The sequence below is a fragment of the Balaenoptera musculus genome, chromosome 4 (assembly GCF_009873245.2).
Source record: "Balaenoptera musculus isolate JJ_BM4_2016_0621 chromosome 4, mBalMus1.pri.v3, whole genome shotgun sequence".
NCBI lineage: Eukaryota > Metazoa > Chordata > Mammalia > Artiodactyla > Balaenopteridae > Balaenoptera > Balaenoptera musculus.
In genome coordinates, this window is record NC_045788.1 from 50,898,742 (window position 1) to 50,921,350 (window position 22,609).

The 22,609-nt window shown below is 37.3% G+C and overlaps 1 protein-coding gene across 1 annotated transcript in view; it reads right to left on the bottom strand.

Annotated features, from left to right (window-relative positions):
* SPATA16 (spermatogenesis associated 16) overlaps positions 1 to 22,609 on the bottom strand; it is a 237,058-nt gene that overhangs the window by 152,448 nt on the left and 62,001 nt on the right. The window lies entirely within an intron of this gene.

Consider the following 22,609-nt stretch of genomic DNA (forward strand, 5'->3'; position numbering starts at 1 on the left):
TTGTAAGCCAAAGACTGTCCAGTAAAAGCTGTTAGTAAATCACGTGGTCAGTTCTCCCAACAGAACAGTCTTTAAGTAATACAGTATATCAACCTATCTTTTGACATTTTCATTTTTTGTTCTTGATGTTTTCTCTTAAAAAAGAATACGGTGTTGGCCCTATTATCTTTTCTGTAGGGTTCATGAGCCAAATACCAGCTATCATCTCTTGTAGAAAAGCTATCAAGATTCAGAAACCAAAGTTGTAGATGTAAAGCCCTATTCATCTGTGTAATATTGAGGTGGAGTAGTGGTGGCGGTGGTTCAAGAACAGCATGACAAATAGCACATATTTTTTTCTATTCTCTGTGTTACTTGGGTGGGCTGAATTTTAGAATGATTGCTTTGAAAAGTACAATTAATAAATTCCCCTCTGTTCTAACCTACCAGAAATTACTTATGATTCATTCAGCCACAATTTTTGAGAGTAAACCATGTGCCAGACACTGTACAGGTTCTAAAGAAAAGAACCAGAAGGGTAAATACATACTTAAACTAATATTTTGAGTAGCCCCATTGTATGGAAATAAATGTCTGCCTGCATTCTATTATTTTTTATGCTGTCTTCAACCAGCAATTATGCAAGAATCTTTAAAATGAACTGAAATAAATTATAGTGAATTCTACTATATCGTTTTACTGGATAATGAAATGGGATGCTTATTTCTTTAAAATATGAGAATTAGAGAGATTTTTGATAGCACAATCAAAACTATTCATGTATTAAGTATTAAAATTGTTCATATTGACATCATGATTTTTTGATCTGGAGTCTAATAATGTCTTCCAGGAACAGTATTTTACCTACGATAAAACCCCCTTTTGATCCTATACCAAAGGATAAATATTATTGTGACTCTTACGCTTGGTGAAACATTTGGACTTCTGACAATTGCCTGTGATTTTCCTTTGTTGAGTTAACAAAATTAGTGGAAATGTACCAAAACGAGCATTGCATTTACGTATAGGGTGACCATTCCAGCCAAACCCTTAGTTTATATACTGTATTATAGTTTACAAATTGAAAGCCAAATTTGAATTGGATATGGACTTTGATTATGGGAAAGGTTCTCGATTTTGGATACAATGTTTATTTATAGACCAAATAAGTGGAGTCACCACTCAAAGTGACTCCAATTAGGGAAGTCTACTAATTACTAATACTGTAACTGAGAATGTTAATGGTTTCTCTTTGAAATTCAAAGGGGTTTTCTAATATGTTTATTAACTCTTTGTTGACAAAGGTGACTAAATCTCCTGTCTTGATATCCAGTTCTCTTTGGCTAGAAGTACTGTATCTCAGCCTGTTGTGACCTGTGCCAAAAAAGGTGTCATCTCACATTACTTTGGAAAGAATACATTTTCCAGATATCTTTAAAAGTGCTGCCATTTCTGTGAATATAATACAACAGCATATATTTGTTTGTTTGTTTGTTTAAAAAGCTATGTTAGGTTCTAAGCAACTAGCCTCCAAAAGGAGTCTTAATCCAATTGTGAAAAATTATAGAAATACACACATAACCAACAGTAAATAAAGTGAAACTTGAAACAGTTGTGGGCACATGAAAGCGATGGAAAAAACCAAAAGGTTTGTGTAGAGGATCTAAAATGACAGGAAACTGCAAACTTTGGAAAGACGTCAGGACGAAGTGAGTCTTGAGCTGCACTTTGAAGTGATAACATTTAGGGAAGAGAGGTAGAAAATCCAGATTGGAAGAGTGGCCCCCAAATGACTTGGTGATAGAGTATGGTAAACTGTAATAAAAAGTGCCATGTAAATTTGCTTAGTTAAAGTAATAAATTCACTAAAGGGGAAGACAGAATCCTATTAAGGATTTGTTCATTCGTTAAAAGATTTTTAATTTTATGGAAGAAATTACTAAGGCTTTAGGGATTACTAAGCAAGCACCTGATAGAAACATTTTTTTTAAACATCTTTATTGGCGTATAATTGCTTTACAATGTTATGTTAGTTTCTGCTGTATAACAAAGTGAATCAGCTATACATATACCTATATCCCCATATCTTCTCCCTCCTGCGTCTCCCCTCCCACCGTGATTATCCCACCTCTCTAGGTGGTCGCAAAGCACCGAGCTGATCTCCCTGTGCTTATGTGGCTGCTTCCCACTAGATATCTATTTTACATTTGGTAGTGTATATATTTCCATGCCACTCTCTCACTTCGTCCCAGTTTACCCTTCCCCCTCCCCGTGTCCTCAAGTCCATTCTCCACGTCTGTGTCTTTATTCCTGTCCTGCCCCTAGGTACATCAGAACCATATATATATATTTTTTGATTCCATATATATATGTGTTAGCACACGGTATTTGTTTTTCTCTTTCCGACTTGCTTCACTCTGTATGACAGACTCTAGGTCCATCCACCTCACTACAAGTAACTCAACTTTGTTTCTTTTTATGGCTGAGTAATATTCCATTGTATATATGTGCCACGTCTTCTTTATCCATTCATCTGTCTATGGACACTTAGGTTGCTTCCATGTCCTGGCTACTGTAAATAGAGCTGCAGTGAACATTGTGGTACATGACTCTTTTTGAATTATGGTTTTCTCAGGGTATATGCCCAGTAGTGGAATTGCTAGGTCACATGATAATTCAATTTTTAGTTTTTTAAGGAACCTGCATACTATTCTCCATAGTGGCTGTATCAATTTACATTCCCACCAACAGTGCAAGAGGGTCCCCTTTTCTCCACACCCTCTCCAGCATTTATTGTTTGTAGATTTTTTGATGATGGCCATTCTGACTGGTGTGAAGTAATACCTCATTTAGAAACACTTTTTAAGAAGACAGTCATTGCAACTATTCTGAAGAAAGATGAGAGATACAAAGGCTGGGAGGATCCTAAGTATGTATGCTATAAACTGGTATAGTGCTTCTCAAAGTGTGGTCTTCAGATTGCCAAGGGGGAGGTTACAATATTATTATTATGTTTATAATAATGTTAAGATATCATTTTCCTTTTTCACTGTGTTGATATTTGCACTGATGTTGCAAAAGCCATGGTGGGTAAAACTGCTGGCTCTTTTGCAGGAATCAAATCAGTGATAGCAAACGGTTGTAGTAGAAATTGAGTGTATTCTTCACCATTGTATGCACTTGCCGCCCCCCAAATTACAAATCTCAACCCTTGAGTATGTGTCTTTTTAATATTTGGTGTGATGAGATGGGACATATGCAGAAAACCCTTCTGTCCAGCATAACAAGCTATGATGGCTGCCTTGAGGAAAAGCACTTGTGCACTCATGCCATTGTTTGCATCTGTGAGCTGACCTAGCTGCTGTTTCCATGGAACATCATGTTTTACTTGGAAGAACAACTAGCAAACTATGATTATCAGACTTGGAATTTGGCAGACATTTCTTGAAAATGAAATGAGTGTTCCTGTCACTTAAAGGAACACAACTGACAGTATTTATTGCCAGTACTAAAAGTTTGAGCTTTCAAGCAAAAATTAGAATTTCGGAAAACTTATATCTGTCACTGTGAGCTTGACAGCCACCCAATGCTTAAAGACTTTTCTGATGATACTGGTGATATTAACATGTGAGATTTTTTTTTGAAATTTACTATTGCATAATAGAAATCCGCAAGTGATGCATTATTTCCCAGATAACCAATGTATGATGTTACTAACTCATGCATGGGTAAACAATCCATTCAAAGTGTAAGGAAGACCAATGGCTTTTAATGAAGCAGAGTACAAGTTGATTGGTATGGTTTCAGAATCCTCATTGCAATTAATTTTTAAGAAACTACTGCTTGTCAAGTCTTGGTGTAGTATCAAAGAAGAATATTCAGGATTATTTGAAAAGTCTATTAACATTCTCTTTCCTTTTCTAACAATACATCTTGTGTCAGACTGGATTTCTTCATGTAGTTCAACCATACTGCAACAGATTGAATGCAGAATCAGATATAAGAACCCAGTTTTCTTTTATGATGCCATATATTAAAGAGATTTGCAAAAATGTAGAGGAATGCTACTCCTGTGAGCATTTAAAAATATACTTATTTTTAATAAAGTATGCATTTTATGTTAGCATATAACGGGTTTATTGTTATTAAATTAGTAACTATATATTTTTAAGTTTATAATTAAAATTTTATTTTTTAATATGATAAACCTTTCTAAATATAACCTACATAAAGCAAAAAAAATCTCTGGGATCCTCACTAGTGTTTAAAAATATAATGGGGTCAGAAGACCAGTTTGAGGACCACTGTACAAGTAAAATTTGCATGAAGGCTTTAACTACAAGAAAGAAGATAAAGAGGCACATGGGACATACTTGTTTAATAATTTGCATTATATCACACTATCCTTTTGCCCTCTGTCTTAAAACCAAATACCTTTCCCCTTTCTTTTTTGGGGTCTGTATATGTGACTTATCAATGTTATTCTCATATTATTTTCTTTCAGCAAAAACCAAAAACTGCTTTCTCAGAGCCTGTATGTATTGAACAGGTTCTATAATGAAAGTTTATGAGAAAAGTCTAAAAAATCAAAAAGAATGAGGTTAAATACATGGTAAAGTTATATTATTAGATTTCTTTCTTCTCCTAATCTCTTATTGTGAAACACTAAAAAAAACCAAATACTGCTGTGAAATTAACTGTCTTCTGTGGGCAAGTCATCTTTCCTATTAAAAGCTTAATAATTGTTAATATCATAAGACCATGTATATCTAATTACCAAATTATTTTGCCTCAGGTGACCTAGGAAAGACACATGGTCTGCATTTCCTCCAGCGAATAAGATTCTTAAGAAATGTATATGTCACAGCTCTGATCTGTGAGCAGAGCATAGGCAACGCCACTAAGGAGTCATCTCTTCTTTAACGGTTGTAACTTAACATATGTCTGCTCTTCAGACTTCTATGAAAAATCAGGAAAGGTCACAGGATGAACATGAGGAATTCTTGCCATAGCAACAAAAGAGGAAATGAGAATGAGTTTGGGTAAATACAGCAGTAACAGTACAATCTCAGAATCTGCAAAATGCTTGTTGAGGCTAGTACTCTGTTGTCAGTGATATAAAATATTAATGGAATATCCATGAAAATATCCATATCCATGGAATACACATTCACCAGTTGTGAAAAGTAAGATGGATAGGAGAGTTGTACTTTTATTTGTAAGGTAGTCAGCTCTTTTAAGGTAAACTGTGAGAGTGAGAGCAAGTCAGGCTCACCCAACATGAGATTTCTATCTGGAATCCAAAGAAGTAAAGAGAAAATTTTAAATATCAAACACAGGCTGGCAAGAGCTGTGAAATGAATAAGGGTAGGCATCTAGGCTATGTTTTTCACCTTCTCCAACAGAAACTGGCCTGTTCCAGGTTTCTCTCTTGCTACTTGTAGCCCTATATGTAATGGCCTATTTTGTGACTTCCCCAAGGATCCCCAGAAAGACCTTTTGGACTGAGAGTGTGAGAAAACATTGAAGGAAGTTGCTTTGAGAATAAGACCCAAATGTCAATTTTACATTTTAGTCTATGGGAAGCAGAATCAGTAGGAATAAGCTTTAATCCCTTAAAATGGTGTTGGTTGAATTTGGAAATGTGGATAGTCCTCCATTATCCCTCGAAGTTAATTATTTCTAACATTTTTTGGACATCTAATATTCACCAGGAGCTTGTACTTCCCTAGACTTCCTCACTTTTAGTATTGGTCTTGAACTAGTCCATTTTTCAACGACTTGTGTGGAAATCTTTTTGCACGTAAAGGCAACAAATTAGGAGGGTAAAAACAACCCCATGAGGACTATCAAAATAGTTTTCACTTTGTTGATGAACACTGTTAACTAGAGCAAATGTGCTTATGAAAAGAAGTTTGTGAATTCTAGAATCTTGCAAAATTTTAGGTTGGTCACGTGATGTGTTTGAAAATAAAACACAATGGTGACTTTAAGGTTAAGATTTGCACAAACGGCAGGAGCTTCAAGATGGCGGAAGGGTAAGACGTGGAGATCACCTTCCTCCCCACAGATACCTCAGAAATACATCTACACGTGGAACAACTCCTACAGAACAGCTATTGAACTCTGGCAGAAGACCTCAGACCTCCCAAAAGGCAAGAAACTCCCCACGTACCTGGGTGGGGCAAAAGAAAAAGAAAAAACAGAGACAAAAGATAAGGGACTGGACCTGCACTAGTGGGAGGGAGCTGTGAAGGAGGAAAGGTTTCCACACACGAGGAAGCCCCTTCGCAGGCAGAGACTGCTGGTGGCGGAGGGGGGAAGCTTCGGAGCCACGGAGGAGAGCGCAGCCACAGGGGTGCGGAGGGCAAAGCGGAGAGATTCCCACACGGAGGATCCGTGCCGACCAGCACTCACCAGCCCGAGAGGCTTGTTTGCTCACCCGCTGGGGCGGGCGGGAGCTGGGAGCTGAGGTTCTGGCTTCGGTCGGATCCCAGGGAGAGGACTAGGGCTGGCGGCGTGAACACAGCCTGAAGGGGGCTAGTGCGCCACAGCTAGCTGGGAGGGAGTCCGGGAAAAAGTCTGGAGCTGCCGAAGAGGCAAGAGACTTTTTCTTGCCTCTTTGTTTCTTGGTGCGCGAGGAGAGGGGATTAAGAGCGCCGCTTAAAGGAGCTGCAGAGACGGGCGCGAGCCATGGCTATCAGCGCCAACCCCAGAGACGGGCATGAGACGCTAAGGCTGCTGCTGCCGCCACCAAGAAGCCTGTGTGCAAGCACAGGTCACTATCCACACCTCCTCTCCCGGGAGCCTGTGCAGCCCGCCACTGCCAGGGTCCCGTGATCCAGGGACAACTTCCCCAGGGGGACACATGGCGTGCCTCAGGCTGGTGTAACGTCACGCCGGCCTCTGCCGCCGCAGGCTCGCCCCGCACTCCATACCCCTCCCTTCCCCTGGCCTGAGTGAGCCAGAGCCCCCGAATCAGCTGCTCCTTTAACCCCGTCCTGTCTGGGCAAAGAACAGATGCCCTCAGGCGACCTACACATAGAGGCAGGGCCAAATCCAAAGCTGAATCCCAGGAGCTGGGCGAACAAAGAAGAGAAAGGGAAATCTCTCCCAGCAGCCACAGGAGCAGCAGATTAAATATTCACAGTTAACTTGATGTACCCTGCATCTGTGGAATACCTGAATAGACCAAGAATCACCCCAAATTGAGGAGGTGGACTTTGGGAGCAAAGATATATATATATTTTTTTCCCTTTTTCTCTTTTTGTGAGTGTGTATGCGTATGCTTCTGTGTGTGATTTTGTCTGTATAGCTTCGCTTTCACCATTTGTCCTAGGGTTCTCTCTGTCCATGTTTTTTTAGTATAGTTTTCAGCGCTTGTTATCATTGGTGGATTTGTTTTGGTTGTTCTCTTCTTTCTTTTTTTTTAATTACTTAAAAAAAATTTTTTAATAATTTTTTTTGTTTTTTATTCTAATAACATTTATTTTATTTTATTTTATCTTTTTCTTTCTTTCTTTCTTTTTTTCTCCCTTTTTTTCTGAGCCATGTGGATGACAGCCTCTTGGTGCTCCAGTCAGGTGACAGGGCTGTGCCTCTGATGTGGGAGAGCCAAGTTCAGGACGTTGGTCCACGAGGGACCTCCCAGCCCTATGTAATATCAAATGGCGAAAAATCTCCCAGAGATCTCCATCTCAATGCCAAGACCCAGCTCCACTCAACGACCAGCAAGCTACAGTGCTGGACACCCTATGCCAAACAACTAGCAAGACAGGAACATAACCCCACCCATTAGCAGAGAGGCTGCCTAAAATCATGATAAGGTCACAGACACCACAAAACACACCACCAGACGTGGACCTGCCCACCAGAAAGACAAGATCCAGCCTCATCCACCAGAACACAGGCACTAGTCCCCTCCACCAGGAAGCCTACACAACCCACTGAATCAACCTTACCCACTGGGGGCAGACACCAAAAACAACAGGAACTACGAACCAGCAGCCTGCGAAAAGGAGACCCCAAACACAGTAAGTTAAGCAAAATGAGAAGACAAAGAAACACACAGCAGATGAAGGAGCAAGGTAAAAACACACCAGACCTAACAAATGAAGAGGAAATAGGCAGTCTACCTGAAAAAGAATTCAGAATAATGATAGTAAAGATGATCCAAAATCTTGGAAATAGAATAGACAAAATGCAAGAAACATTTAACAAGCATGTGTAAGAACTAAAGAGGAACCAAGCAGTGATGAAAAACACAATAAATGAAATTAAAAATACTGTAGAAGGGATCAATAGCAGAATAACTGAGGCAGAAGAACGGATAAGTGACCTGGAGGATAAAATAGTGGAAATAACTACTGCAGAGCAGAATAAAGAAAAAAGAACGAAAAGAATTGTGGACAGTCTCAGAGACCTCTGGGACAATATTAAATGCACCAACATTCGAATTATAGGGGTCCCAGAAGAAGAAGAGAAAAAGAAAGGGACTGAGAAAATATTTGAAGAGATTATAGTTGAGAATTTCCCTAATTTGGGAAAGGATATAGTTAATCAAGTCCAGGAAGCACAGAGAGTCCCATACAGGATAAATCCAAGGAGAAACATGCCAAGACACATATTAATCAAACTATCAAAAATTAAATACAAAGAACAAATATGAAAAGCAGCAAGGGAAAAACAACAAATAATACACAAGGGAATCCCCATAAGGTTAACAGCTGATCTTTCAGCAGAAACTCTGCAAGCCAGAACGGAGTGGCAGGACATATTTAAAGTGATGAAGGAGAAACACCTACAACTAAGATTACTCTACCCAGCAAGGATCTCATTCAGATTTGATGGAGAAATTAAAAACTTTACAGACAAGCAAAAGCTAAGAGAATTGAGGACCACCAAGCCAGCTTTACAGCAAGTGCTAAAGGAACGTCTCTAGGCAGGAAACACAAGAGAAGGAAAAGACCTACAATAATAAACCCAAAACAATTAAGAAAATGGTAATAGGAACCTACATATCGATAATTACCTTAAATATTAATGGATTAAATGTTCCAACCAAAAGACATGGACGGCTGAATGGATACAAAAACAAGACCCGTATATATGCTGCCTATACGAGACCCACTTCAGACATAGGGACACATACAGATTGAAAGTGAGGGGATGGAAAAAGATATTCCATGCAAATGGAAATCAGAAGAAAGCTGGAGTAGCAATTCTCATATCAGACAAAATAGGCTTTAAAACAAAGACTATTACAAGAGACAAAGAAGGGCAGTACATAATGATCAAGGGATCAATCCAAGAAGAAGATATAACAATTGTAAATATTTATGCACCCAACATAGGAGCACCTCAATACATAAGGCAAATACTAACAGCCATAAAAGGGGAAATCGACAGTAACACAATCATAGTAGGGAACTTTAACACCCCACTGTCACCAATGGACAGATCATCCAAAATGAAAATAAATAAGGAAACACAAGCTTTAAATGATACATTAAACAAGATGGACTTAATTGATATTTCTAGGACATTCCATCCAAAAACAACAGAATACACTTTCTTCTCAAGTGCTCATGGAACATTCTCCAGGATAGGTCATAAGTGAAGCCTTGGTAAATTTAAGAATATTGAAATCGTTATCAAGTATCTTTTCTGACCACAATGCTATAAGACTAGATATCAGTTACAGGAAAAAAATCTGTAAAAAATACAAACACATGGAGGCTAAACAATACACTCCTTAATAACCAAGAGATCACTGAAGAAATCAAAGGGGAAATCAAAAAATACCTAGAAACAAATGACAATGAAAACACGACGACCCAAACCTATGGGATGCAGCAAAAGCAATTCTAAGAGGGAAGTTTATAGCAATACAGTGCTACTTTAAGAAACAGGAAACATCTCAAATATACAGCCTAACCTTACACCTAAAGCAATTAGAGAAAGAAGAACAAAAAAACCCCAAAGCCAGCAGAAGGAAAGAAGTCATAAAGATCAGATCAGAAATAAATGAAAAAGAAATGAAGGAAACAATAGCAAAGATCAATAAACTAAAAGCTGGTTCTTTGAGAAGATAAACAAAATTGATAAACCATTGGCCAGACTTATCAAGAAAAAAAAGGGAGAAGACTCAAATCAATAGAATTAGAAATGAAAAAGGAGAAGTAAGAACTGACACTGCAGAAATACAAAGGATCATGAGAGACTACTACAAGCAACTCTATGCCAATCAAATGGACAACCTGGAAGAAATGGACAAATTCTTAGAAATGCACAACCTTTCGAGACTGAACCAGGAAGAAATAGAAAATAAGAACATAGCAATCACAAGCACTGAAATTGAAACTGTGATTAAAAATCTTCCAACAAACAAAAGCCCAGGACCAGATGGCTTCTCAGGCGAATTCTATCAAACATTTAGAGAAGAGCTAACACCTATCCTTCTCAAACTCTTCCAAAATATAGCAGAGGGAGGAACACTCCCAAACTCATTCTACGAGGCCACCATCACCCTGATACCAAAACCAGACAAAGATGTCACAAAGAAAGAAAACTACAGGCCAATATCACTGATGAACATAGATGCAAAAATCCTCAACAAAATACTAGCAAACAATCCAACAGCCCATTAAAAGGATCATACACCATGATCAAGTGGGATTTATCCCAGGAATGCAAGGATTCTTCAATATATGCAAATCAATCAACGTGATACACCATATTAACAAATCGAAGGAGAAAAACCATATGATCATCTCAATAGATGCAGAGAAAGCTTTCCACAAAATTCAACAGCCATTTATGATTAAAACCCTCCAGAAAGTAGGCATAGAGGGAACTGACCTCAACATAATAAAGGCCATATATGACAAACCCACAGCCAACATCATCCTCAGTGGTGAAACACTGAAACCATCTCCACTAAGATGAAGAACAAAACAAGGTTGCCCCTCTCACCGTTATTATTCAACATAGTCTTGGGATTTTTAGCCACAGCAATCAGAGAAGAAAAAGAAATAAAAGGAATCCAAATCGGAAAAGAAGAAGTAAAGCTGTCACTCTTTGCAGATGACATGGTACTATACATAGAGAATCCTAAAGATGCTACCAGAAAACTACTAGAGCTAATCAATGAATTTGGTAAAGAGCAGGATACAAAATTAATGCACAGAAATCTCTTGCATTCCTATGCACTAATGATGAAAAATCTGAAAGTGAAATTAAGAAAACTCTCCCATTTACCACTGCAACAAAAAGAATAAAATACCTAGGAATAAACCTACCTAAGGAGACAAAAGACCTGTATGCAGAAAATTATAAGACACTGATGAAAGAAATTAAAGATGATACAGATAGATGGAGAAATATACCATGTTCTTGGATGGGAAGAATCAACATTGTGAAAATGACTATACTACCCAAAGCAATCTACAGATTCAATGCAATCCCTGTCAAACTACCACTGTCATTTTTCATAGAAGTAGACGAGAACATTTAACAATTTGTATGGAAACACAAAAGACCCCGGATAGCCAAAGCAATCTTGAGAAAGTAAAACGGAGCTGTAGGAATCAGGTTCCCTGACTTCAGACTATACTACAAAGCTACAGTAATCAAGACAGTATGGTAGTGGCACAAAAACAGAAATATAGATCAATGGAACAGGATAGAAAGCCCAGAGATAAATTCACGCACATATGGTCACCTTATCTTTGATAAAGGAGACAAGAATATACAATGGAGGAAAGACAGCCTCTTCAACAAGCGGTGCTGGGAAAACTGGACAGCTACATGTAAAAGAATGAAATTAGAACACTCCCTAACACCATACACAAAAATAAACTCAAAACGGATTCAAGACCTAAATGTTAAGGCCAGACACTATCAAACTCTTAGAGGAAAACATAGGCAGAACACTGCATGACATAAATCACAGCAAGATCCTTTTTGACCCACCTACTAGAGAAATGGAAATAAAAACAAAAATAAACAAATGGGACCTAATGAAACTTAAAAGCTTTTCACAGGAAAGGAAACCATAAACAAGACGAAAAAGCAATCCTCAGAATGGGAGAAAATATTTGCAAATGAAGCAACTGACAAAGGATTAATCTGCAAAACATATAAGCAGCTCATGCAGCTCAATATCCAAAAAACAAACAACCCAATCCAAAAATGGGCAGAAGACCTAAATAGACATTTCTCCAAAGAAGATATACAGATTGACAAGAAACAGATGAAAGAATGCTCAACATCATTAATCATTAGAGAAATGCAAATCAAAACTACAGTGTGATATCATCTCACACTGGTCAGAATGGCCATCATCAAAATATCTACAAACAATAAATGCTGGAGAGGGTGTGGAGAAAAGGGAACCCTCCTACACTGTTGGTGGGAATGTAAATTGATACAGCCACTATGGAGAACAGTATGGAGGTTCCTTAAAAAACTAGAAATAGAACTACTATATGACCCAGCAATCCCACTACTGGGTCTATACCCTGAGAAAACCATAATTCATAAAGAGTCATGTACCACAATGTTCATGGCAGCTCTATTTACAGTAGCCAGGACATGGAAGCAACCTAAGTGTCCATCGACAGATGAATGGATAAAGAAGATGTGGCACATATATACAGTGGAGTATTACTCAGCCATAAAAAGAAACGAAAGTGAGTTATTTGTAGTGAGGTGGATGGACCTAGTGTCTGACATACAGAGTGAAGTAAGTCAGAAAGAGGAAAACAAATACCGTATGCTAACCCATATATATGGAATCTTAAAAAAAAAAAAAAGAAAATCGTCATGAAGGACCTAGGGGCAAGACCAGAATAAAGACGCAGACCTATAAGAGAATGGACTTGAGGACACAGGGAGGGGGAAGGGTAAGCTGGGACGAAGTGAGAGAGTGGCATGGACATATATACACTACCAAATGTAAAGTAGATAGGTAGTGGGAAGCAGTTGCATAGCACAGGGAGATCAGCCCGGTGCTTTTTGACCAGCTAGAAGGGTGGGATAGGGAGGGTGGGAGGGAGGGAGATGCAAGAGGGAAGAGATACGGGGATATATGTATATGTATAACTGATTCACTTTGTTATAAAGCAGAAACTATCACACCATTGTAAAGCAATTACACTCCAATAAAAACGTTAAGATAAAAAAATTAAATCACTTTTTCGACTGTAGGACTTCTCACAGACTTAATGTGCTAGCGTGCTTGATAAATCTCTAAGAAAGGATTAGGGTTTCCTGTTTCATGAACTTCTAGACAGGAGTCCTTTTCTTTTTCGTGGAACATCTTGCAGGACAGATGGAATACTTTTAGAAACTCTGATTTAGTAAATAAAAGAAAAAAAAAAGATTTGCACAAACATTTTCCATTTGCAAAACACTTTCTTTTTTTAATTAATTTTTATTGGGGTATAGTTGCTGTAAAATGTTTTGTTAATTTCTGCTGTAGAGCAAAGTGAATCAGCTATATATATACATATATCACCTCTTTTTTTGGATTTCCTTCCCGTTTAGGTTACTACAGAGCATTGGGTAGAGTTCCCTGTGCTCTACAGTATGTTATCATTAGTTATCTATTTTATACATAGTATTGATAGTGTATATATGTCAATCCCAATCTCACAATTCATTCCACCCTGTGCCCCCCCCCTGCAAAACACTTTCATATCTATAATATCCTTTCACCCCCTTTACAAGTGTAGAGGAAGATACTGTTATTATCCCTTGTTCAGAGGTACAGAAACTGAGTCAAAGATAAGTTAAATGACTTGTGAAAGTCAAGGTTACTCAGTGATGCGCAGAGATTCAAATCCAGGCCTTTGGTTGCTGAAGCTTGTTTCACTACATTACAAGGAAACTTGCAGCTCCTCTATTTTTCTTTACTTGTAGTTACAGAATTAGCCCTTGAAAATCTAGAACATTTAAAAAACTCAGTTGACCTTTCAGGAAGTAGAAACAAACATATTTCCTCTTTCTCATTATGTGTACTTACCCCAGGCCACACCAATTACAAATTTTAGAACATTTCACAATTTTAAGTACATCAATGCTTTTAATACCCCAGTGAGAATTTATGGAGGAAGAAATTGCAGAAAGGCTAAGTGACTTGTTCAACCCATGAGAATGGATTTTAAAGCTGGTGTACAAAGCACCGAGCTGATCTCCTTGTGCTATGTAACTGCTTCCCAGTAGGTTGTGACCACCTACAGGGGTGGGATAGGGAGGGGATATGGGGATATATGTATACATATAGCTGATTCACTTTGTTATACAGCAGAAACTAACACAACACTGTAAGCAATTATACTCCAATAAAGATGTTAAAAAAAAAAGCTGGTGTATTAGAAAGTGGGAAACAAATATAAAAGAATCCTCTTAAAATAATGTAAGAATAGACCCACCCACAAGGAGTGTCTGTGCAGCCTTCTTGCCAGCCTCGAGGACCAAAATGAACAACATTTCCTGAAGGCAGTACTCAGCATGGGAACTGTGCATTAGCACTCTCTGTTCTGTCTTCCAAGAACCATATGGAAATCAAAAACAAGGGAACAAACCAACAATAACTGGTAGATTTAAGTTTTATAGAGATCCTGATTGACAGATGCATTGTTGCATCAGAATCCACTCCCGTACACTAATATACTGCTTCTTCATTTATGAACCATTTTTATCTCAATGAGTAAATGGAAAGGAAAGATAAAAGCTGAATAGATAACTGACCTCAGAGTTAAGACTAGCCTAAATTGTTAGAAGAAAAAGAGTGGAAGCTAGGATAAGAAATAAGACACCAAGCAAGATGATTGTAAAGTAAAATGCTGTCAACTTGGATGTAAGGGTAGGAGGTGACATGTCCCGGTGAGGAGCCATGGGAGGAATGGCAAAGGGTCATGGAGGCAGTAGAGGAATGCTGTAGGTGGGGTTGTTTTAATTAATCTACTGCAGGCTCTGTTATAATGAAAAGTGTTACAAATATAGCCATGAAAGGTTGTAAATATGTTTACATATTTACATTACTATATTTGTTTATATTACTCTGTAATATAAACAGAGTATGATCCTTTTATCACATCTTTGCAACTTGGGCAGGCAACTCAAGGAATCTGATCCAGCTTCAGAACCTGCCTATCACTGAAAACTTAAGAAGGGGTCAATATGTTTTGTGTTTTTTTGTTTGTTTGCTTGTTTTTTTGCCTTTGCTACGTGTTCAAATTTTCCTCTCGTATCAGACATGGTCATTGTTATCTCTTCCTGTTCCTCCTCCCATTCCTCTCTTCCTCTCTTCCCCTCTTCCCTTCCCCTCCTTCTCCTCCTTTCCTCCTCCTCCTCCCCTTCTCCTCATCCTTCTGCAGAAAATAAATTTCTAATAAGATATCTGAGCCATCAGTGTCCTATTTCTTGGGTTCTTACTAAGATAAGCACATAATTACTCTGGGACATTTAGCCATTTATATTCCTTGGGTAATATATGGCCATGTTTAATTGTTTTCTGGAATTTATTTGCTTTAATCTTCATTATCTTTTTTCTTATTATTTATTTCTTTCAGAAATAAGGCCATGTATTTACCTTACAAGGCTATTTTTATTGATTCATGTGATGATCACAAAGAAGGGGCAGGCTTCAGGTAAAGGAAGGGTGAAAACTGGTAATGTATATTAGAGTCTTGTGATTTAAAAGCTATGTTGCATCAATATTGTACAGTTAACTTGCCAAGCTAAGCATTATTATCCATAAATCATACACGAGGAAATCAAGGCTTTTCCAAAACAACCAGTGAAATGGTAGCTGCACCTAGATTTTCTAATTACAGGGAAAATGCCCACCACATCCCACTGCCACCACCGTCTGTATGGGAACCCCTTCAAATTTTAAAGATGCTATGATTTTCATAATTTAGGATGAAATGTGATGACAGCCAGAATATCTAGGAGAAAGAAAAATTACTGTGATGTCATAGATTTGCTGGGATGTAGTTCCTTCATCTGTAAATGGTAGTAAGGAAACTTTCTCAGGAAGTTATTTGGAAGGATTAACTGAGATGGCATATGAAATGCCTAATTCACACCTGGTACCTGGCAGGTGTTCAATAAATGCTTGTTCTTGTTCCTGCTTGAGGACAATTGTGTAACGTGGTCAGCTTTGCACTGCAGAGAGGTATTGTACCTGTTCCCTGCAGTAGGGTACAGTGAACACAATCTTTGCCCTTCCGTAGAAATTGGCATGCTTTATATTCCTTTTTAGGGTTGAAAGGAAAACTTGGAGTGTTTAATACAATCTTCAGTGAGAGCATCTTTTTTATAGGTAAATATATTTTTATGGGGGTAAAATAGAAAGAGATATAAATGTACTAATGATTCATACAGTATTTTAATATGCCTAACTTCTCAAAGAGGCAAAGTGCCTACTTGCTAAAAGTCCAACCAGATATCCTTAAAATGGCATGCCATGATTTCCCCTTGTTTTCTCCACACTTGCAAGCTCATGCAAACATACAAGCATACACAGGCACACAAACACATACAGACTATGCTTATTTCATTCAACTGAAAGTAACAACCTGTAATTTAGGGATCACAGAGGATAGGACTAGGAAGAGCAGGGATATTTAAACTGAAGCCCTTTCCTTAAGAGTTTAGAAAAACAGCATGGGTAATGTAATGTTTTTTATGAATGGCAGTGTCATCAAAATAGTCACCCATATGTTTTCTCAAAGCAAAGCACTGTAAGGTACCCAGGGTTATGTATACTTCAGGTAAGATCACATCTTTTTCTTTTGTGTTTCCTATTATTATCCCCCTTATAAGCAGTATCAACACTGATACTTAGTAACCTAAACATTTTTTCATATCAAGAAACTGGCTCCAGCAGTGTCCTCTTTTGTTTTACTATTAGTATTGTGGTTTTAAGTTCACCTAAGATTGTGAGAATTTTGTTTCATCGAATGCTATTGACTTGTTGAATTTAATGGCCACTTTTTTTTTTTTTAGCTTAGCTATTTTAATTTTAATTTTCCCCTAAGTTTTATTGAGGCATACTTGCCAAAAACTGTATGTATTTAAGGTGTAAAATGTAAGTTTGTTACATGTATACATTGTAAAATGACTACTACAATCACTTAACACACCTATCACCTCACATCTCACATAGTTACCTTTTTTTTTTTTTTTTTCCCCAGTGTGGTGAGAACTCTCAGCATCCTTCTTATCAAATTTCAAGTATACAATACAGTATTATTAACTATAGTCACCATGCTGAAAGTTTATGCCCTTTGACAAATATCTCCACATTTTCCCCACCTTCAGGCCCTAGCAACAAATAGTTTACTCTCTGGTTCTCTGAGTTAGACTTTTTAGATTCCACATATAAGTGAGATCATACAGTGTTTGTCTTTCTGTGTCTGGCTTATTTTACTTAGTTTAATGTCCTCCAGGTTCATTCATATTGTCACAAATTGCAGGATTCCCTACTTTTTTATGGCTGAATAATATTGTGTGTGTGTATGTATCTGTTCCACATTTTCTTTATCCATTCATCTGTCAACAGACACTTAGATTGTTTTACATCTTGGGTATTGTGAATAATGTTGTAGTGAACACGGGAGTGCAGATGTTTTTTCAAGATACTGACTTTGTTTCTTTGGCTGTATATCCAGCAGTGGGATTGCTGGATCATATTGTAGTTCCTTTAACATTTTTCGAGGAACCTCCATATTGTTTTCCATTTTGGCTATAATAGTTTACATTCCCATCAACAGTGCACAAGGGTTCCCTTTTTCCACATCGTTGCTAATACTTGTTATCTTGCCTTTTTGATAATAGTCGTTCTAACAGGTCTGAGGTGGTAGTTCATTGTTTTGATATGCATTTCCCTGATGATTAGTGATGCTCATATATCTGTTGGCCATTTTGATGTCTTCTTTGGAAAAATGTCTGTTCCAATCTTTTGCCCATTTTTAAAATCAGGGTTTTTTTTTTGCTATTGAGTTGTAAGAGTTCCATATATATATATATATATATATATTTTAATTTTTTACCATCTTTTTTGGAGTATAATTGCTTTACAATGGTGTGTTAGTTTCTGCTTTATAACAAAGTGAATCAGCTATACATATACATATATCCCCATATCTCTTCCCTCTATATTTTGGATATCTAACCCCTTGCCATGGTTTGCAACCCCTAATATATGGTTTGCAAATATTTTCTTTTATTTCATAGGTTGCCTTTTCATTTTGTTATTTCCTTTGCTGTGCATAAGTTTTTAGTTTGACATAGCCCCACTCGTTTATTTTTGCTTTTGTTGCTTGTGCTTTTGTGTCATATCCAAAACATCACTGCCAAGACCAATGTCAAAGAGATTTTCTCCTATGATTTCTTCTAGGAGTTTTATAGTTTCAGCTCTTAATTTAAGTCTTTAATCCATTTTGAGTTGATTTTTGTATATGGTGTAATGTAAGGGTCTAATTTCATTCTTTTGCATGTGGATATCCAGTTTTTTCAATGTCATTTATTAAAGAGACTATCCTTTTCCCATTTTGTATTCTTGACATCCTTGTCTTAGACTCATTGACCATATACATGTGGATTTTCTTCTGGGCTCTTTATTCTTTTCCAGTACCATTCTGGTTTGATAGCTTTGTAATATAGTTTGAAGTCAGGAAGTTGATGCCTTCAGCTCTGTTCTTCTTTCTCAAGATTGCTTTGGCTATTCAGTTTTTTTGTGGTTCCACATGAATTTTGACTGATTTTTTTCTACTTCTTTGAAAAATGCCATTGAACTTTTTTATATTTAGTGTATAAATCTACACTAAATCTATAGATTTCTTTGGGTAGTATGGAATTTTAACAATATTTATTCTTCCAATCCATGAATACAGGATACCTTTCTATTTATTTGTGTCTTCTTCCATCTTTCATCAATGTCTTACAGTTTTCAGTGTACCGGTATTTCATCTCCTTAGTTAAATTTATTCCTAAGTATTATTTTATTATTTTTGATGCTACTGTAAATAAGATTGTTTTCTTAATTTCTTTTTTGGATAGTCACTGTTGTGTATAGAAATGCAAATAATTTTTGTATATTAATTTTGTATCCTGCAACTTTGCTGAATTCATTTATTAGTTCTAACAGTTTCTTTGCGGAGGCTTTAAGGCTTTCTATTTATAAGATCATATCATCTGCAAATAGAGACAGTTTTGCTTCATCCTTTCTTATTTACATGGCTTTTATTTATTTTTCTTGCCTAATTGCTCTGTATAGGACTTCCAGTACTATGTTGAATTAAAAATGGCAAGAGTCAGAATCCTTATCTTATTCCTGATCTTAGAGGAAGAACTTTCAGCTTTTTACTGTTGAGTATGATGGTCATATGTTGTCTTTATTATGTTGAGGTACATTCCTTTTATACCTAATTTGTTGAGAGTTTTTAATCATGAAAGAATGTTAAATTTTGTCAAATGCTTTTTTCCTGCATCTATTCAGATGATCATATAATTTTTATCTTTTATTTTCTTAAGGTGATATATCATGTTTGTTAATTTGTGTATGTCCTGGGAACCTTGCATCCCAAGAATAAATCTCACTTGATTATGATGTGTGATCCTTTCAATGTGCTGTTGAATTTGCTTTGCTAGTATTTTGTTCATGACTTTTGCATCTATGTTCATTAAGGATATTGACCTGTAATTTTCCTTTCTTGTAGTGTCCTTATTTGTCTTTGGTATTAGAGTAATGCTGGCCTTGTAAAATTAGTTTGGAAGTATTTCCTTCTCTTCTACTTTTGAAAGAGTTTGAGAAGGACTGGTGTTAATTATTTAAATGTTTGGTATAATTCACTAGTGAAGCCATCTGTTCCTAGTCTTTTCTTTGTTGGGAGGCTTTTGATTGCTGCTTCAAAATGCATACTTATTATTAGTCTGTTCAGATTTTCTATTTCTTCATGATGTTTTTCATGGCAGGTTGTATGTTTCTAGGAATTTGTCCATGTCTTCTAGGCTATCCAATTTGTTGGTGTATAATATTTCATAGTAGTCTCTTATGATCCTTTGTATTTCTGTGATATAAGCTGTAATGTCTTCTCATTCATTTATAATTTTGAGTCCTCTCTCTCTTTTTTTGGTTAGTCTAGCTAAAATTTTGTCAATTTTATTTATCTTTTCAAAACATCTTCTAGTTTTGTTGATTTTTTACATTGTTTTTCTAGTCTCTTTTTCATTTGTTTTGCTCTAATCTTTATTCTTTCCTTCCTTCTGCTAAATTTGGGCCTAGTTTGTTCTTCTTTTTCAAGTTCCTTGAGGTGTAAAGTTAGGTTGCTTATTTGACATCTTCCTTTTTTCTTAATGTAGTTGTTTACTGCTATGAATTTCCCTCTTAGAACTGCTTTTGCTGCATTACGTAAGTTTTTGGTATGTTGTTTTCATTTTTGTTTGTCTCAAGATATTTTCTGATTTCTTTTTTATTGGATTTTCCAGAGTATGTTGTTTAATTTACATGTATTTCTGAATTTTTCAATATTCCTCCTATTATTATTCCTAGTTTTATATCACTGTGGTTGGAAAGGGATACTTGATATGATTTCAATCTTCATTAATTTGTTAATACTTGCTTTGTGGGCCAACATAAGATCTATCCTGGAGAATGTTCTGTGTGTGGTTGGAAAAAATGTGTATTCTTGTGCTGTTCGATGGAATGTTCTGTATATGTCAATTATATCAATTTAGTCTATAGTGTTATTCAAGTATGTTTTTTCCTTATTGATTTTCTGTCTGGATAATGTATCCATTATTGAGAGTGGGGTATTGAAGTTCCCTACTATTATTGTATTGCTGTCTATTTATTCCTTCAGTCTGTTAATATTTGCCTTAAATATTTAGGTGCTCCAATGTTGGCTTCTATTGGTTTCCCAGGCTGATGGGATTACCTGCAGAATTACAGCTGAGATGGATTAGAGCTAGATTACTTGGCTGTTGCTGTGTTCACAGTGGGCTCTGTGTTTGGTGAGCCTGTTACCAGGGACTTGGGCTGGTGTGGATCCTACTTTGTCCCTGGATGGACAGAACTGCCTCTAGAACCTTGATTAGTAGGGCTGGTGCTGGTACAAGGTTCCACTTCAGGGTCTGCAGACAGTGGTCCTGTTATCAGGTATGTGGAAAGATATGCCTCTCTTTGAGTCCTTGGAAGGGCTTCTACTGGGCCACTGGGTGGGTCCCTGGACAGACCGGCTGGCTCTGGACTATGGCTGATAGGAGCTGGAACTGAGGCCCAAGATTGCTTCAGGGTACACAACTGGAAATGAGATCTGAAGTCATAGCTCTGACAGCATGGATGGTCATGTCTCCCACCAGATCCCTAGGTGGGTAGAACTGTTCCCTGACTGCAGTGGGGAGGGGCTAGAGCTGTGTCACAGGGACATTTCAGGATCTCTGGGGATGCAAATAAGTATGTCTCCAGCCAGGTCCCTGGGCTGGTAGGACTGCTTATGGATGGTGGCTGAAAGGGGATGGAGTCAGATCATGAGTTACTTCAGTGTCCATAGCTGTGGGTTTATTACTGAGGCATAGACAGGCATGACTTCTCCTAGGTTCCTTGGCATCTTGTGCTGGTGGCAGGACCAAGGTCAAATGGGGCTATAGCCAAATCCACAGGGTCAGAACTGTTTCTGAGTCTTGCTAGGGACACTATAGGGGTGCCATCCCCCTTGTTTGGGCCTGCTTTATTAAAACAGACTTCCTTGGTCGTGGGCCCCCCTGAGGTTTCACAGTGTCCTACCTGGATTCCAAAGCTCCCACAAAGACACTTTTTGTCTGTGAATGGCTGCCAAGTTATTGTTGCCAGGGGATGATACAAGCTGGGAACCTCCTGTTCTGCCATATCTCTGATGTCACTCCTGGCCAAATTTTGAACATTCAGTTATGGTAAAGAGGAGCATGTTGTATTTAAAATATCTCATTTCATGAGATCTGCAAGAAATTTTCAAAATTTCTGTTACTTCTATTATGAACCAGTTTATTCTAAAGCTCATGAATCTCTGTAATGCTTTAAGCTCATATCACCTCTGAGCATTTTAATTATCCTCAAAGTTATAAATAATGATGCCCCCCCACAGTTGTATTTTCATAGAAGTTTCCAAATTGTCTACTTTATTGAGTATATCTTGGGTTCAAAAAGGGTATTTTATCTTATTTTTTTATTGAAGTATAGTTGATTTACAATGTTGTGTTAATTTCTGCTGTATAGCAAAGTGACTCAGTTATACACATATATACACTCTTTTTTTATATTCTTTTCCGTTATGGTTTATCCCAGGCTATTGGATATAGTTCCCTGTGCTATATAGTAAGACCTTGTTTTTTATCCATTCTATATGTAATAGTTTGTATCTACTAACCCCAAACTCCCACTTGATCCTTCCCCCACCCCGCCTTCCCCTTGGCAACCACAAGTCTGTTCTCTATGTCTGTGAGTCTGTTTCTGTTTTGTAGATAAGTTCATTTGTGTCATATTTTAGATTCCACATATAAGTGATATCATATGGTATTTGTCTTTCTCTTTCTGACTTACTTCACTTAGTATGATAATCTCTAGTTGCATCCATGTTGC